The 17,077-nt window shown below is 47.0% G+C and overlaps 1 protein-coding gene across 5 annotated transcripts in view; it reads left to right on the top strand.

The window, feature by feature from the left end:
* The window catches only part of ABLIM3 (actin binding LIM protein family member 3), a 101,748-nt gene that overhangs the window by 20,913 nt on the left and 63,758 nt on the right, over positions 1 to 17,077 (top strand). The window lies entirely within an intron of this gene.

Below are 17,077 nucleotides of genomic sequence, written 5' to 3'. Positions count from 1 at the left end.
ACAAAATTTTAACCCCTGCCTTAAGACTTTGTATTTATAAAAACTCTTAAATTGCAAGTGACCAAAACGCAGTTCAAACTACTCAAGTTAAATAAGAATCTATTGGCTTCTGGACCTTTGAAGTCGAGGGAAGGTCCGGGTGGAGCAGCGGCTCTTGAGATCCAAGGGCTGTCTTCTCTCTGAGCACGCTGCTCTGTCATGTCCACTGCACCTGGTGTTTCCGAGCTCTCCTCCTGCCCACTCAGTCTGACCATCCCTTCGGCCTTCGCTGCCCACTTCCATTTCACTGCACTGAGTCCACTCTGCGGAGTTCAGATCTTTGTTCTGGTGTGGTGGGTCCTGCACCCATAATATGACACTAGACTGGGCATCAGAAGTCCTGGGTTCTAGTCCTTACTGTGCTATTAAATACAAAAACACGAGGTAAGATGTCAAGACACTGACAATCAAAAAGCCCTCCATAAATACAGGGGATTGCTTTTATTTTAGAATCAAAGCACATTTAAGCTGGCAAAGGCACAAAAGTTCATCTCATCCTGGTGGTCTGGGTGACAAAATGATCTATAAATGTGTTTTATTTGACTCACATAGTGTTCTTTGTTGTTTGTTTAATATTTGAGCCATGCTATAAAAACTGGGAGATTTTACTTTAAAATCCAGATTTCTGGTTTCACTGAGCTCACGTCCCCATGCAACAGGAACCAGATGAAACCAAGGTGGGGCTGTCCCTGCCTGTTTGGTCACATCTCCCACTCCCTTCATCTTTTCCCAGCCCACTCGCTCATTTGCATGACCTACCTACCCTCTTAAGCACTGAGTTTGCACTCCCTAATTTAATACAGTTTCCATCTGATTCCCAAGGATCTGATTCCTCTCTGGAGAGCCTGGCGATCATGCAGCCCCAGCCAGCTTCCCACATATGGGAAGCTTGCTACCTAGAAAGGCACCCCATTTCCTCTCTGGGTAGCCCTGACTGTTGGGAGAGTTTCCCTGCATAGTCCATCCTCCTTAGCATCCCAAAATGGGTAAGTGGCCTGCCCTAAGTATCCTATCGTGTTGGAGGGTTAGGAATCAAAGGTGTCAGTATGGCTCACCAAGCTAAATGAGCTTTTACCCCACCTGATGAAGAGTGGGGAGGTGCATTTTTAAAAAATAGTCATTCGAAATCAAGTTTATTTTTTACTGAAATATTTACATTTATACATATTCTAAAGAATAGGAGTTAACACAAACTTCTGAAAAGGGCCAAATAGTGAATACCTTAGGCTTTGCAGGTCAACTACTTAACTCTGTAATTTTAGCAGAAAAGTAGCCATAGTTAATACATTAATGAATGGCCATGGCTATTTTCTAATAAAGCTTTATTTAAAAAGACAGGCAATGGACCAGAATTGATTCTCCAGCCACAGTGTGTCCACTCCTGCTGTGTAGCCCTGCAGTGGGCCAGCAGGAGAGTGTGTGTGTGTGTGTGTGTGTGTGTGTGTGTGTGCGTGCACAAGCGCACTGGGTGTCCTGATGACACCCATCTTGCAAGGGCCAGTTCACATGTGGCCTTTCCAAGTGGCTTGCCCTGATTCCTCTGTAGGAAGTTATCTCTGTGGCATTAGAATTACTTTAGTACAAAATGTTCAAAGTTGTTCCAGGGACCCCTGAGAATCCCTGAGACCCGTTGAGTGGTCCACAGGATCAATGCTATTTTTGTAACAATCCTAAGAACTTTTTTCTTCTTTTGCTCCCATTCTCTCATGAGGGTAGAGCGGGGTCTGCCAGAGCTGATGGATGGTGAAGTCGTCATTCTGACAGCCAATGGAATGTCTGCATTCTTGTTAATTTTTAATTCTCAGATATGACTTCTAATAGGGTAAACATCAATAGATGCAACTCACGTAAACAAAAGTTCTTTGAAGTTCACAGTAAATGTAAAGTGTGTAGAGGAGTCTTAAGACCAGACAGTTTCTGAACTGCTGCTACTGTGCTTTTCTTGCCCTACAGGACGCTTCTGTTGTAATATGGACCTTTCCAATATTCCCTGCAAGTCTGTAATTTTCTTGTAGACAGGAGCTGTGCTAACTAATGTGTTTTATGATTGCACAGGAATTTATACAACAGAGTTTCATTTATTAAAAATGTTTATTGTAAACCTGCTGTCGGCCAGACATCATGCTTGGCATTAGGACTAGAGAAGTGAGCTCAAAGATGCCATCCCTGCCTTCATCAAGCTTAGAGTCTAATGAAGGAAATGGAGACTCAACAAATCATCACAACTGATGATATCAGTACTTACTGAAAAATGCAACCAAGGGACAGTGCTCAGGACTGTGCGAACCAGACACAGCGGGGGAGTCTGGGAAGGGCCTTTGGCCTGAGATCTGTGGGGTGCAGGGACCCATTTAAAGCAGGAATTCTCAGCCTTGGCACCACCGACATCTTGGAGCAGATTGTTCTTTCTGGGGAGTGGGGAGGGGCTATTGTGTGCATTTTAAGGTGTTTGGTAGCATCCCTGGCCTCTACCCACTAGTGCCAGTAATACACACACACACCTCGGTTGTGACAACCAAAACATCTCCAGTCATTGCCAAATGACCCCGGTGGGTGGGGCCAGAGGGGATTGGGAAACTGACCCTTGCTGAGAGCTGCTGATCTAGAAATGCCATGTGGTAGGAAGGCCACTGTGGTAGACCCCGTGAGAGATGCTTGTGGCTGGGACCAGGCTGGTGGAGATGGAGAAAAAGACTAACTTTTAGAAAACAAAAACCATCTGCCAGGGTTGAGTGAATTAAATGTGTGTTTAATTACCTTATTAGTACATTATTTCAGTGCCAGGCGACTTTTTCAAACATTTCTGAAGGCTGGCAAAGACATCAGTGAAAATATACTTTAATACTCAGGATTTTGGCATGTTTTCCAACAGCACTTTAACACACATTAGTATAAGATATCAAGATCTCTAAAATTCTCATCTCATTGCCAAAGATTATGTGAGTTTGTGGATCACTCACACAAGGGTTCCCAGCCTTTAGAGAACAAAAGACCCTCCATGGGAGCTTCTTTAAAATCTAAAGTCCAATTCGATAGGTCTAGGGTGGGTCCCAGAAATCTGCACGTTGACCGTCCACACCTCCTCCCCAGGTGATTCTGGAATAGAGAGTTAGCTGATGACTTCGAGAAACATTCATGCATCAAAAAGCGCCCCTATGGAGGAGTTTATTCCCATTTCACTTCCACCACTGACTTCTGCTAATGGACCACTCCGTCTCACCCACCTCAGTTTGTCTGACCTTGTTCATCTCCAAGCTCCAGGAAGCTTTCCCTAACTTCCGGGATGCTCCCATAGCGTAGTCCCCTTGGTTCATAGAGTGCCTGCAGCCACAGTTGACTAAGAGTGACTTGAACAATCTAGACAGGTCTAGTCTACAAATCAGAAAGTCCGCAGAGGGACAGATCCAAGGAAGCTTAATTCAGAGGCTCAGTGTCGTCCTCAAGCACCTGAATCCTCTCCAGTTCAGGTGGCTCCCCTTAGAGACCTGCAGTAAGGCTGCAGTTACAGCACTCCAGGTGAACAGCAACCTCCAGGAGCCAAGAAAAGGAAAGAAAACCTTCCATTCCCTTCCTTGTGCCTCACTGACCAGGAGTATATCACATGCCTTTGTCTAAGTCAACAGTTGTCAAAGAATGAGACTGTTAGAATCTGTTTCACCAATCAAGATGCCCTCCCGAAGTCTGGGAGAGGTCACAGCCTTTCTCGGGAGATATGGTTGCTCGGGGGAGGATAAATAAGAATGGGCTCCCCCCAGGAGAGAGGTTAGCAGATGAAGACATGAATGTCTGCTGGAAAGGAAGCAATAGCATCCCCTGCCTTTCTCCCCTTCCTTTCTCCTAGCTCTTTCCCACCCTCTCCTCTGCTGGAGTGTGAGTCACATGAAGGCAGGGGCCCGTGCACCTCATCCACGGCTGTGTCCTCACCCAGATGCTCTGGGTCATGTTAGATCCATGAGGTCCAGCATAAAGTGGTCCATGAATATTTGTTTAATTTAAATTGATAAAGTGTGATTTAGATAGAAAACTGTGATTAGTTAAGATGTAAGTAGTTGGTTGCAAGTGACAAAACCCTAAGTCAAACTAACTCATTTCTTTAGAAAGGGACCACTCTATATTGGTTGGTATAATTGGGAAGTTCATAAGCGCAAGGGCTTCAGGCCAGTCAGGATCCACAGACTGAAGTGTTGCATTCAGGGACCTGTTCATTCTTTCCGCCTGTAGCAGGCTCTCTCATCGTGGGGGCACAATGTGGCACCTGGCACCCCAGACTACCTTCTTCTGGCTTAGCAACCCATAAGGCTTCTCCAAAAGCTCCTGCAGAAAAACCCCAGAGAGGACTAGGTCACATGCCTGCCAATCACATCGGGGTTGGGGTTCTCTCATGGGCTAGGCACGGGCTGCTTTCCAGTCCTGTGCTGAAACAAAGTCAGCCCACCCAAGCCCCATGGAATGGGCTCCCCACGGGAAAGAGAGGTTCTTTTGCCAGAAGAAGCAGAAAGCAGATGCTGAACAAGCAAAACAACAGATGTCTACTGCATTTATGGATGAAAAAAAGCTGTTTGCAGGGCCTCATACATGGGCCAAACAAGAAAGTAAATATTTTCCCCTGCTCCCCCAGACTATATAAATTCAATCTGAAACTGAATGATGCTTTGTCTCCTAAAGATAAAAAAATAACGACTAACTTTTGTCCTTTGGTTTTTGGGAGGACCTTTGTTTTTATAAAATCTTTTATTTCAAAAGAAGTATTTTTCATCTTCCTATAGTTGTTCGGTCTTTTTATCCTTTCTTGGTGGCATCGTGTCCTGACTTCTTGGTCTCACATATCATGTATGGACAACCTACTAAAAAATACTAAAACGCCATCTCTCCACGGTGCTTTCCCTATTTTTTTTCTTTCTCTCCTTCCCCTTCCTAATCAGGAATAATTCACAGAAATCTTAGCACTCCATGTTTTGACTGCTCTGGTTCCTTTACCAAACTCTGCCTTAGACTATTGCATTTAGGGACATATTCATCATTCATTCTATTGGAAAGTATCAATTGATTGCCTGCCAGCACCATGTACTGGGCTCAGCATTAAATATACAGTAAAAAACAATCTCCCTACTCCGTCCTGGAATTCCTTTGAAGTAGGAGGCATGTTTATCTTTATATCTCTGTGATATTTTGATTCATTTTACTGTTGTTGTTATTGTTGTTATCATTATTATAGCAATCTTTGGCATAGCACTGACAATATACCAGACTGTGGGCTAGGTGCTGTAGGAATGTAACTTCTGATCCTTTCAGAAATTCTGAAAGGTAAATACCATTACCCCCATTCTACCTGTGGGGAAACTAAAGCTCAGTGACACAGCTCCTCGCTCAATCCCGCAAAGCCCGTGAGAGGCACGGAGTGGATCTGAATCCAGATCTAAGAGGTTTCATATCTGGTCTCCCACCAGCCCACAGAAACTACTCTGCACATACCCCACAGCACAATTAAAGTTTGCTCCCGTTTTTCCGAGGAGGGTGACCCACCGCCTTGCGTACGGAATGCAGGACGCAGGCTTTGAGCTGTGAATCCTGCGGGGGGCATAAATCTGCATGAGCCCATCCTCTCTCCTTATTCCCCCTGGGGACACTGGCAGGCACCTCTGAGGCTACATCCCTTTGTTCCCAACCCATACACTCACAATTTCAAGTACATCTTTCTGAGGGACTTGGGGCCTTGGGTTCTTCCTTGGCAAATTGTAAATCAGGGCTGTCTACTAGAACTTTCTACATTGATGAAAACGTTTTATTTCTGTGCTACCCAATACAGCTGCCACTAGCCACATGTGGCTACTGAGTACTTGAAACGTGGCTAGTATGACTGAGGAACTGGATTTTAAATTCTATTTAATGTTAATTTTAATTTGAATAGCCACATATAACTAATGGGTACCACATTGGACAGTATAAACTTAGAATAATTTTTATCATTCTTTTCACCTCTGGGTTACAAACATTTCTAATGATATGGCATAAAGTATTGCAATGGAGTGGAATCGAAAAAATATCAGGACATATCATGTGTACCTAGAATAAGTTTCGTTTGTGAAACTTTTATTTCACATGTTTGTGTGCAGGGCCATTTGGCAAAGCTAATTTCTTCCAGTGGGTCACGGTCCAAAAACAAGTTTAAAAAACTCGGTCCCTGAGTAATGGCACGGAGGCCTTAAGAGTGACATGCTGACATGGCGCTCTCTTATCCAGCCTGGGGCTCCGCAAGGCCTCATTTCAGGAGTCTTCTGTTCTTCCAGACCCTACAGGCATGTGGGGAGCATGTGACTTCTCTCTGACGGTAATTGGAAGTGACTGTGTGGTCATCTATCTGTCTGGATGCAGAGATCCCCCACTGGTGGCCCACAGGCAGAATCTAGTCCCCAGAGACAGGCCTTTGGGGACCTTGACATGTTTTTGCAAGACAATAATCTGCTGGGGCGCAGTAGCTTCTTCTTTAAGTAGACCAGACTTGCCAGTTTGGTCCCCTTGGCTCAATTTTCCACTGACGTTATCTGCCTGGCCCCTGAAAGTATTTTGTGTCAAAACCGTGTTTAAGATACATAGACTATTGGATTTGAAAGGAAATTGAAAGATCACAGAATGCAACCCTTTTACTTTATAGATAAGAAAACAGCGGCTCCAAAATAGGGAGTGTCCTGCCTGAGGTCTCATAAGAAGCTGATAGCAGAGTAAAGACAAGAAGGAACTGGTTCCCTCTCAGGGAACCAGGAAGAACCAGATATTAATAGAAATCTTAGTAGGACAGAGGGGGAAGGATGGGAGGAAGGAAGGAAGGAAGGCAGGCAAAGGCAAGGAAAGGAGGGAGGCTCGGAGGAGGAGAAGAGGGCGATGGGATGTAGCAGGATGATGGTAAGCTACCCTCTCAGGCCTGGGCCTGGCTGTCAGGTCAGATTGCTGGGAGGGGAGCCTCTACTGCGCTGTAGTCCTGCTGTAGGAGCTCCCAGGGAGTGGGTGACGGCAGAGGCCAGCGAGAAGAGCTCGGAAGAACTTTGAGCAGTGGGACAAGTACTTTAGACACCAAAGAGGGGGCTTCCAGGAACTGAGGCTGCTTGGGACAGCTTTGAGCATTCCCAGACTTGTGTCACCTACCCCTCACTTCGGGCTGCCCCCAGGCAAACTGTCCCTGTTGTGAAAAGAAGGTGGCTTCCTCCTGGTCCTGGTGTGGCAAGCATGAAGGGGACCCTGACCGAGTTCCTCCCCTCACCGAGCCTCAGGGCTGTATCCGTAAAGGTGGGGATGTAGATGACATGGGGCAGAAGGTGCCTGGATTCCTGCTTTGGGGAAAGAGGGGGTCACAAGTCAGTGACATGCCAGGCCCTACCCACTGCAGCTCTCTGAGCTCTCGGTGTTGGGATCACAGCTCCAGTGCCTTCAAGCACCTGGCAGTGCAGGAGAGAAGCCAGCCAGGGGTGAGGCCGGTGGAAGAGGCAGGAACCATGGCGATCTGGAAGGATTTAAAAACAAACACCAGGCCGCCCGAATAAAGAATGACTGGGAGCCACCTCCAATGGAAGCAGCCGGTCTAGGGGATTTCCCTGAATGTCATCGTGTGTGTGTGTGCATTCCGTGCATGGTTCGCAGTGGAATCGATATAACCTGGAGGCCGTTTCATCATTTCAAGAAAAAGTTCATAGCTTTACAAAAAAAAAGTGGAAACCTCTAGACTAGATGTTTGTTCTATGCCCTCCACTCTGATACCGAAAACCTGTAAGCCAAGGGGAGCCCAGGTGACAGACAACTGGTGGCCTTGGACTTCCCCATGACATAGCAGGGCTTGATGGCCTGGCAGCGTCTCAGGGAGCAAACACTGTATAAGTATTAAAACCTCTGGCGCAGAGGCCAAGGGACTGAGTCACTTGCAGCGTGAAGACAATTGCTGGTTTCCTGAAGTTCCTTTATTTCCAGCACGGTTTCCAGGACCCCAGACGAAACCCAAATAGTGTTTTTCTGATAAGCTGCAGAGATGTTGGAAAGGGCGCCACAAGCCCCACGCGAGGCAGCCCTGTTCTCGCTGCTGGGGTGCTCGGGCAGCTCCCCTGTGTTACCTCACGACCTGCTGGGCGAGAGGAGGACCTGCTGGGAGGGCCCCTGCGGAGAAGGGAGGGAGGAAAGGATCTCTCCTAGGCTCACTGGTGCCCAGCCGAACCCTCATTCTAACAGGGGCTTGAGGTGTGACTCCAGGAAAATGAATTAACCTCTCTGTGACTCAGATTCCCCGTCTCTAAAATAGGGGTCACTTGGTGGCTGACCCCGGAGTTGTCGTCAGAATGAAGCGAGATGATAGGTAGGAAGCACTTAGCACGGGGCCTGGCATGCAGTCGTCGCCACGTCCACGGTAGCGGTCTTTAGCTGCTTTTACAGCCCCTCAGGGTCCCTGCCCGGGGGCTCTGTAAGGGCAGTAAGGACAGAACAGAGACAAGAGAATACCCTGGGGACTGCCCCATCAGACCTTGCCTGTTCCCCCGTCATTCTTACACAGTCCTGTGTATCAGACTCTGAAAGCCCCATGACGAAGTGCAGCAATGACCATGACGATGATATTTTTGAAATGTTAGCTGGTATTTCCTTCACCCACCCCTCTTGCCGCCTTCCCTCTATTCAGTGAGTGGGGCCTGAGGGCCGGACGGGCAGCAGAGGAGGACAGGGACAAGCGGGGTCGCTTCCTGGCTTTTCAGTTTCCAAAGTCTGTGCCCTCAGAACAGGAAGGATTTATTACAAGCTAATATTCTAGAGACAGCCTTAAGTAGAGAAGGCAGAAAGGGCTCCTTGACCCCGGCTAACAGAAATGATTCCCTGGCCCAGAGGCGGGGAGGGGAGCCTGGGGGAAGAAAGATAGAACGCGGGTCTGTGTGGGTCTGGAGAAGGCAGCCCTGCGCTGAGCCGGACCTGCCCCCAGGGAGCTGCAGCAGGGCGGGCGGGCAGGGCAGGCCGGCTGAAACTTTCTTTCTGCTGGTCTCAAAGTAGGAATGAATAGTTAAGTTATATGAAAGAAATGGGTTTTTTTCATCTTAAAGTCTTTCACTGGATGCAATCAGGCATATATACCTTTCTTTTTTACAATCATAAGATTGATACAGAAATAAGTGAAAAATTAATTCTATGGCATTGTATCTGGACAGCAAAATGCAGTTCTCCTTTTATCAAGCAAAGTGACTTCACACAAGCGAAGACTGCATCACTCCTGTCATGGAAGGCAGCTCGGCTTCCTTGCCTGCGATGCCCGTGGTGGTGAAGGGCTGTTTGGGTCTAGCCCAGATAGCCTTCTTGCTGGAGCCGCAGCGTGGCAGCTGGCTGTCAGGCAACAGCAGTCTGTCTGGCCAAGAGCGTGCCGTTCTGACACATGTCCTGACAACACACTTCTGGAGAAGGGAGCGTAAGCCATGTTGCCAGCCGCACGCCATGCCATGGAACAGGCTGATGAGCCTGGCAGACAGCGGCTGTGGAGGAGCTTCTGTTGCAGCAAAGGTTTCACGATGTTGTCTTGGGGTGACAGACTGTGTTAGTGACCTGCTGACACAGGAAACTGTGGCCAGGCCGGGGCCATCTGTGCGAGGACCAGGGGATTCCCAGGGTGCTCCTACCTCTGCTTTGCTGCAGGTGCCAGCACCTGCAGAGCCCACCTCTCCCAGGGACCCAGCATGCACACCTGTCAGGCTGTACCTGCCGGTGCCAGGGAAGCTGCTCGGGGCAGGGCCTGGGGGCGGCAATCACTGCCTCTCCACCATCTGCCGTAGATGCCAAATGGCCATTCCCAGTTTCCTGGTCTGCACTGTAGTGCCCTCCATCATTATCCTATATCTTTGTGAAGTATATACACACACACATTTTTAATCATCTGGATAATGGATGGAGGATTACTGTTGGCAGAAAAATTAGATACCCCCTCGAGCCTCCCCCACGCCTACTTCCTCCCCAGAGGCACTTTTGTGTGGCAGACAGTGGTGCCTAGCAGCGAGAACACAGGTTCTGGAGTCAGGCTGCCTGGGCTCAGATCCCACCTCTGCCCTTCACTGACTGGGGCCTTGCCCGAGTGACCTCAGCTCTCTGGGCCTCGGTTTCCTCCGTGAAATAAGGCTAATAATAATATCCCCTCAGGAGTTACGAGCACTCAATGAGATGACACATGCAAATGGCTTGGCACAGTTCCTGACAGTAACCACTCTCTAAATACTATGTCTTATCCTTCCAGACATTTCCTTAAGCATGTACCCCTCCTACTTCTTCATGTATGGCCTCATTAAACCCTACTCTGCTTCTGCATCTTGAAACGCTGACTCCCCAGCCCACCTACTCTAATGTTAAACCTTGCGTGACTCCAGATCTACGGTGATGTAGTCTCTCATGGATGCTCTCTCCACCCTTCCACGGCCTTGGGACCCTGTGCCAGCCCAGCTGCCCTCTAGGTCTGCCCTGTCTTTCACCCTGTTGTTCTAGAACAGGTGCCCTCATGCACTGATGCAAACGGAAATTTCTGTGTGTGCTCAGATGAACTCCTTCTCCCTCCCGGGCCTCAGCTTTCTCATTTGTTAAGTGAAACCATTGGACTTGTTTAATTCATTTTTTAATTTACTCATCAAGTACTTATTGAGCACTTATTGTATGCCTGGTACTGCGGGTGCAGCAGCAAACAAGACAAACATGGTTCCTGCCCTCCTGTCGATCATAGTCCAGCGTGTAGAGAAGCTCCTAGTCCCTCGCTGCTCTAAAAGCCTGGTTCTAGGTACGCACAGGACAAACATAGATGTAATGACACAATGACACGTGTATGACCCTTCGAGGTTACCAAAAGCAGCTCTCAGTGTCTCCCTATCAGAGTTTTCAGAAAAGATTACTCACTTGGTATAAGTAAGCACAAACAACAAACACTCGAGCATGTCTCTCTGGAAACAGCAGATGTGCCCAAAATACACCACCCGGGACAACATAAATCATAGCCTCTCATCCCCACAACAGGAAACACGCATCACACATTCCTCTGCCGGCTATATCAGCAGCATGTCAGCCGCCCACCTCTGCGGCCCACAGAAACCCATAAACAGAGAGCGTTCAGAGAGAGGGGAAGAAGTGGCTTAAGGTGGCGAATGAGCTGCAACCAGCCAAGGGGGGCGTTTTCCTGCCGGTCACCAAGGAGGGAAAACCAAAAGAACATTTGCCCAAGATGGACTGGTCCAAAAATGGATTTGACAGTGTTCAAGCCAAGCTCAGTAGCAAGTGGTGGGGGTAATATGAAAAGAATCCCTACACTGCATTGGAGGTAGGAATGCACAGCTTCAGAGGTCCTTTACTTAATTATTGCTAATATTTAAGGCCGAGCTACATGGCAGGCAGGGTACGAAGCACTTTTGTGTAATTTAATTAATGTAGTACTCACAAATGACCTGAGTTATTCCCACTCCAGACATGGGCAAGTTGAGATGGGTACTACACACTTAATTTGCTCAGGGTCACATAACCAGCAAGGAGCAGGCGTGGAACACACACCCAGCCCTCCTGGCTGCAGCATCCACACCATTAACCTTTGTGCTCGTGCTTCTCACCCCGCCCAGTGCGGGGTCCCACGTCTCTGTGTTCTTACTACAGCAAACAGGATCAGGGTCACGGGCCATGATTCAATTCCAAAGTCAAACCCAAGGTCGCTGTCGGTAACTACTTGTATACACAGACCCCGCCCTAACCTTCCCGGCAGGCAGCTTTCTACCTGCGAGATGCCTGGGTCCACACTGCAGTCTCCTCCTCTGTGTTTGCCGAACCCCTGTGAACACACCCAGGCTACTTGGGGCTCTAATGAAGCGGTGGGAAGCTGACGTGTGGCAGCAGCCGCACGTGCGTGTTTTCCTGGGCCCCAGGCTGTCGTGCACTCGTTGCTGAATCAGTTCATTCTCTGCTTGACTTTCACGGTTCAACCAGGAGCCCCACTGTTTTTATTACACTTCGAGCCAATTATTCACAGTTTTTATACTGTCTCCAAGTCAGTTTCGTCACTCTTTTAATTATACCCCAGCATAGCATAGATGCTTCTACCTTTTAAAGACTCGTTTAAAGAAAGCTCTATTAGAATGTGGGAACATTTTTATCTCAAGGTCAATGATCCTCAGGGGAGGAAAAAGTATTGTGCAGGCACCACATCAGTAAAGAGAATGTAACTTAGGTCATATTGTTTCGGAGAGAGAAAGTATGCCATTATCTGCTTTTAAAAGTGACTAATAAATCTGATAACATACAACACAGTTAGTTTAAAAGTGAGATCAGTTAGTGGAGAGAAGAGAGTGTGGAGGGAGAGAAAGAGGCACAGGGAAAGGACTTCCAGAGCCAGAATCAATTTTTAACTGGAGGGAATTTTATAAATCATTGTGTCCAAGCTCCTCGGTGATTGCAGAGGAAATTGAGTCCAGGAGAAGTTTGACAATTTGCCCAGGGTTGTAAAACTAGGTGACAGCAGAGAGAGAATTGGAACCCAGGTCACCCCCAGCTCTACCATGAGAGAGACACAGGAGATGAAGGACCGAGTGACGGAGGAAGAGCAGGAAGGACCAGGTGGAGGAACTGGATGCCGCACTCGCCTCCTGCTCAACCCAACAGGAGGCCCGGCCGCCCTCCCCTTCCAATATGTTGCTGTGCTCCGGCAATTTTAAATTACCTTTGCAGCATTTGGGGAGAGCTTTGCTTGCAAATCAGTTATGGAATTAAACTGTATTTGCTTTTAGAATGCTAAAGATTAGATAGGCGTGTGAAAGAGGACTGTGTTTCAGACCTTTAATTTTTAATCTCAGGCATTGACCAGCTGATATTCTGCCTTAAAAAATTATACTGACAGCTATTGCTGACTGGTCTTCTCGCTTTTATTCTTGGAAAGATTAAGATTGTTCAGTCCTGCAGTGCCTAAAATTTTGTGATTTAAAAAAAAATCAGTATTTATTTCACTGCTCAGAACCTTTTGTTTCCAGATCGAATTCAGGATGGGGGAGTGTCTGTGTAGTGGTTTCCACTGCACATTATTTTTTTAAACTCTTCAGGGGTCAAAAAATTACTAAATTCCTGAATTAATATGTGCTTGTTATCTTTCTGCAAATAGAATTCCAGCAGGTGTAATTTCATCGCCTGTTCTCGGGGCATGGTGCTCCACCTGCGAAACTCTAAGGCTTCGGTGTTCGCTATGGCGGCCACTGGCCACATGCAGCTTCTTAAGTGTAAATTTGCATTAATTAAAATTAAATAAAATGTAAAGTTACGTGCCTCAATCACACTGGGCAAATTTGAAGTACCCAGTGGCCACAACGGTAACATGTGATTGTTACACCGGACAACGCAGATGTAGAACGTTTCCATAACTCGGGAAGTCCTATTGGACAGCACTGCTCATGGACTAGTGACCGGAGTGTCTCTCCTAGCTGCCCTTTATTGGCCAAGTAACAGAAGCCGGAGATTCCCTGCACACGTTTTATAAATACACCACAGGATCCATGTGTCTGAACTGTTTCACTGCATGGATTGTTTCACGGGTGAGCAGAGCTAATGTCCCCTGAGCCTGTGGCTGCCCCGAGGTGTTGCTCTCGAGGACAGGCAGATCCTAACACGAGGCAGTTTGAACATTCATGTGTAAGTCAACTTAAAATTCAAAAGATGTTTGCCCATAAGACAAATGTCATAAATCACATGCCTTTCTGAGATGAATCACTTAATACCTTCTGAGATTAAAAATTAGTAGAAATAATAGCCAGCAGAAAATCAACAATAAAACTTTAGTGTTTTGGGGTGGGGGAAGGATATCGATTGGTGGGAAGAAAGACATCTTCCATACATACCTACACACACAGAATTAAGTGGCTGATTTAATTAGCCAAGGATACAAAATCTTACTGGAAAGGAGGTGGCTTCCCGGGCAGGAGCAGAGGTGCCATCCCTCAGCATGGCTTCCCTTGCCCCCACAGTTCCTGTCTGTGCTGTCTGGAGAGGGAAAGGTCTTCAGGTGGCTGAGCGCTCACGCTGCTGCGCTGCTGCCCTTATGTAATCACAGCTTCCATCAGCAGTGCGAAAGAGCTCACACCAACGATGTGTGTGTTTCTGTCCATGGGACTTTTCACACTCACCAGGCACTTGTGGGTTTCCGGTCATAGTCAGCATCACCAAAGCAGTGCCCTCATCCTGAGGAACGCAACAAAGTCAAGGCCAGGGACCCCATCAGTAAATGGCCCGAGAAAGCCCATTTTCCCAATCCATCCCCTCACTCTAATCTCTTGCCTTGTTGTCTGCATGGTTCAAAGGCTGAGTTTTCACTGAAGACCATGAACATGGTCTCACATGAAGACCATGAACACAATTCATTTCCCCAGAAAATCAAATCAGGGAAAAATCTAACTGATCTTGGAAGTTGGTTCTTGAGCAATAAGACAGTTGAGTTAGAAGAGGTAGATGAAAACTTGTGGAGTGATTCTGGGAAGACTTTTGGATACTTTCGAGAGCTCTGATCACTGATGATGATTGTACTATTTGTTCTTGTTTTACTTTCAGACCTGCAGCTTTGTTTCCCTCAGCAATAGAAGATCGCTGCCCTGCCCACATAAACAGGGTCATATTTTTCCCACAAATTAGGGGGAGAAGGGAGAATGAAATATTTTCCAAGGATGTTGAGCAGGAACCAGGCAAAGAAGAAGAGGAGATAGGACTAAAGAGAGCGCTTGTGGACATTCTGGGGAGCCAGGAAGGATTGCTCAGGGCTGTGGGGAGGGCGGGATGGTCAGGGTACCTGTGGACCACTTAAAGCACGTTTTGAAATGCTTTATGTGTATTAATCCATTTAGTTAACTCATGATTTAGTTAACTAGCTGACTCATTTAACTTTTGTCTTAAATTTAAAGCAGGAAAACTGAGTTGACTAAGGGGCAGGAACCCCGTGAGAGAAAGACTGTGCAGATATTATTCTCTCAGCTCAGACAGCACAGTCATTGGAAGCATCAGAAGCAGCAGTCAGGGCTAAGGAAGTGGCTCTTTGCCCTACAGCACATGTGTGACTCAAGGTCCCTATAAGTGGAAGATAATCGAAAGTCCTGCTTTCCTGTTCCTTGTCTTTTAAAAAATGAGGATGGATTAAGTCGGTCACAGGGGTCATCTTTGAAAACCTGAAGAAAGCTACAGGAAAATGTACACAACACCAAATTTTATATTTAATTAAAGAGAAGTATTAAACCCCAGGTGTATCAGTCAGGATATGCTGCAGTAAAAAAAAAAAATCTTAGAAATTTTTCCTTGCTCATGATAGATGTTCATCATGGGTTAGACTCTGATTCCTTGTCAGGGATGTAAGCTGATGCGTCCTGCACACCACCTTGGGTATCACTGGATGCCGGGCCACGGGGAAGGCTATATGGCACATCACATGCTGGTGCATAGGGCTTTAACTGGACGTGACACACAACTGCTGTTTACATGTCATTGCCAAGCAAGTCACTGTGTGCAATGCTTCACGTGCCTAGAATAACAGATTCAAATTTCAGTGAACAGACATAACAACTACCACACCAGGCCAAGAGCCCCTGAACCAGGTGATCTCTAAGTTCCTTTGCAGTTCAAGGTTCCTGTGGGTCCAGAGTAACTTTTAATACGAGAGTTTAGCCAGTAAGTCTACATGTCTAAATGATAGACACTATGAAGGGATTAAAAAGTAAAGATTAGTAGTTACAAAATAGTCATAGGGATGCAAAGTACAGCATAAGGAATATAGTCAATAATATTGTAAACTTTGTATTGCCAGGTGGGTACTAGAATTATCAGGAGGATCACTTCATAAACTGTATAAATGCCTAATCACTATGCTGTATGTCTGAAACTAATATAAAATAATATTGAATGTCAAAAAATCAGTGAAACACCCAGGTCTCATTCCTAATTTTTGTCTATGCTTCAACTTAGGCCAACTAGAGAGAGCCAAATGTGCACCCCTCACCAGTCACACAGGATACCCCACTTGTATTTGGCCACCTAGAACTCCCCAGGCCCATATCCACCAGCCAGGGAAAACCTGGGTCCTTCCCTCTTCCCACCAGAAAGCTTGCTCACTCCTCCACCTGCCTTTCAGTCTCTACCAAAATGCCAGCCGTAGGGGCCAGCTCCCGGCTATTGAGAGCTCTGAATAAATAGCCTTTGCTTTTCTATAAATGAACAAACAAACAAACAGCAATTCCCCTTTGATCAGGTGGTCATCTTTATAGCCAGAACAATAGTGAGCCTTCCCCTAACAGAGTATGAGCAGAAGTTCTGGGGCCGTTACTTCCACTCTGAGTGAGAATGGAGTCACGGAGGCATTCTCTCCGTGGAGCCACTGGGGTCTGCCTGCAAGAGAGAAAACGTGATTCCTTACCGGCATGGCTGTCCCAACAGCTTACACATGGTGAGGTTGAACCACACAGATGCCAATGTCCCTCCCAATGCTAAGATTTTTGAGTTCTAGGCAGGTACCTACCACGATTAAATCCCAGATGACCATATTTTAGAATAGTCAAGCAAAGTATTACCTCAGGGAAGGGAGAGTTAGAAAAGCAGCCACGAGAAGGTCAAAGCAAAAGCACAACAGACTCAACGGGCCAGGAGAGCTCTTATACATAGAGAGATGCCGCCCACTGAGCTCACCCCGTGTGGCTTCAGCCCCTCACATCTCCACCACCTCTTCTTCCTCTGTTGACGTTTTCTCAATGTTATGGAAAGTGCTGTTCAAAGGCACCTTTAAGATGAGTCCCCTTGCTAACCTCCTTCCAACCAGAGTGCCTTTTCTGGGAAGTTGATACTGCCATTGACCACACTCGTTTCCTAGGTGTGAAGACTGGGGTGCAGAGATTGGGTGTAACTTGCCTAACAAAAAGGCCCGCTGGAGGTAGCATCAGCTACCCAGTTCTTAGAGACCCACAAGTCAATTGCAGGACCCAAACCCTCTTTGAGATGTCAGGGGCCTGGCCTTGATCCAGAGATCACCCAAGATATGGTGTTTCTGGATTAT

The sequence above is a fragment of the Phyllostomus hastatus genome, unplaced genomic scaffold, assembly GCF_019186645.2.
Source record: "Phyllostomus hastatus isolate PE091 unplaced genomic scaffold, TTU_PhHast_1.1 phas_contig_150, whole genome shotgun sequence".
In the NCBI taxonomy this organism is placed as follows: domain Eukaryota; kingdom Metazoa; phylum Chordata; class Mammalia; order Chiroptera; family Phyllostomidae; genus Phyllostomus; species Phyllostomus hastatus.
The sequence above is the reverse complement of the archived record's forward strand: the minus strand, read 5'-3'. Positions and strand labels throughout refer to the sequence as shown.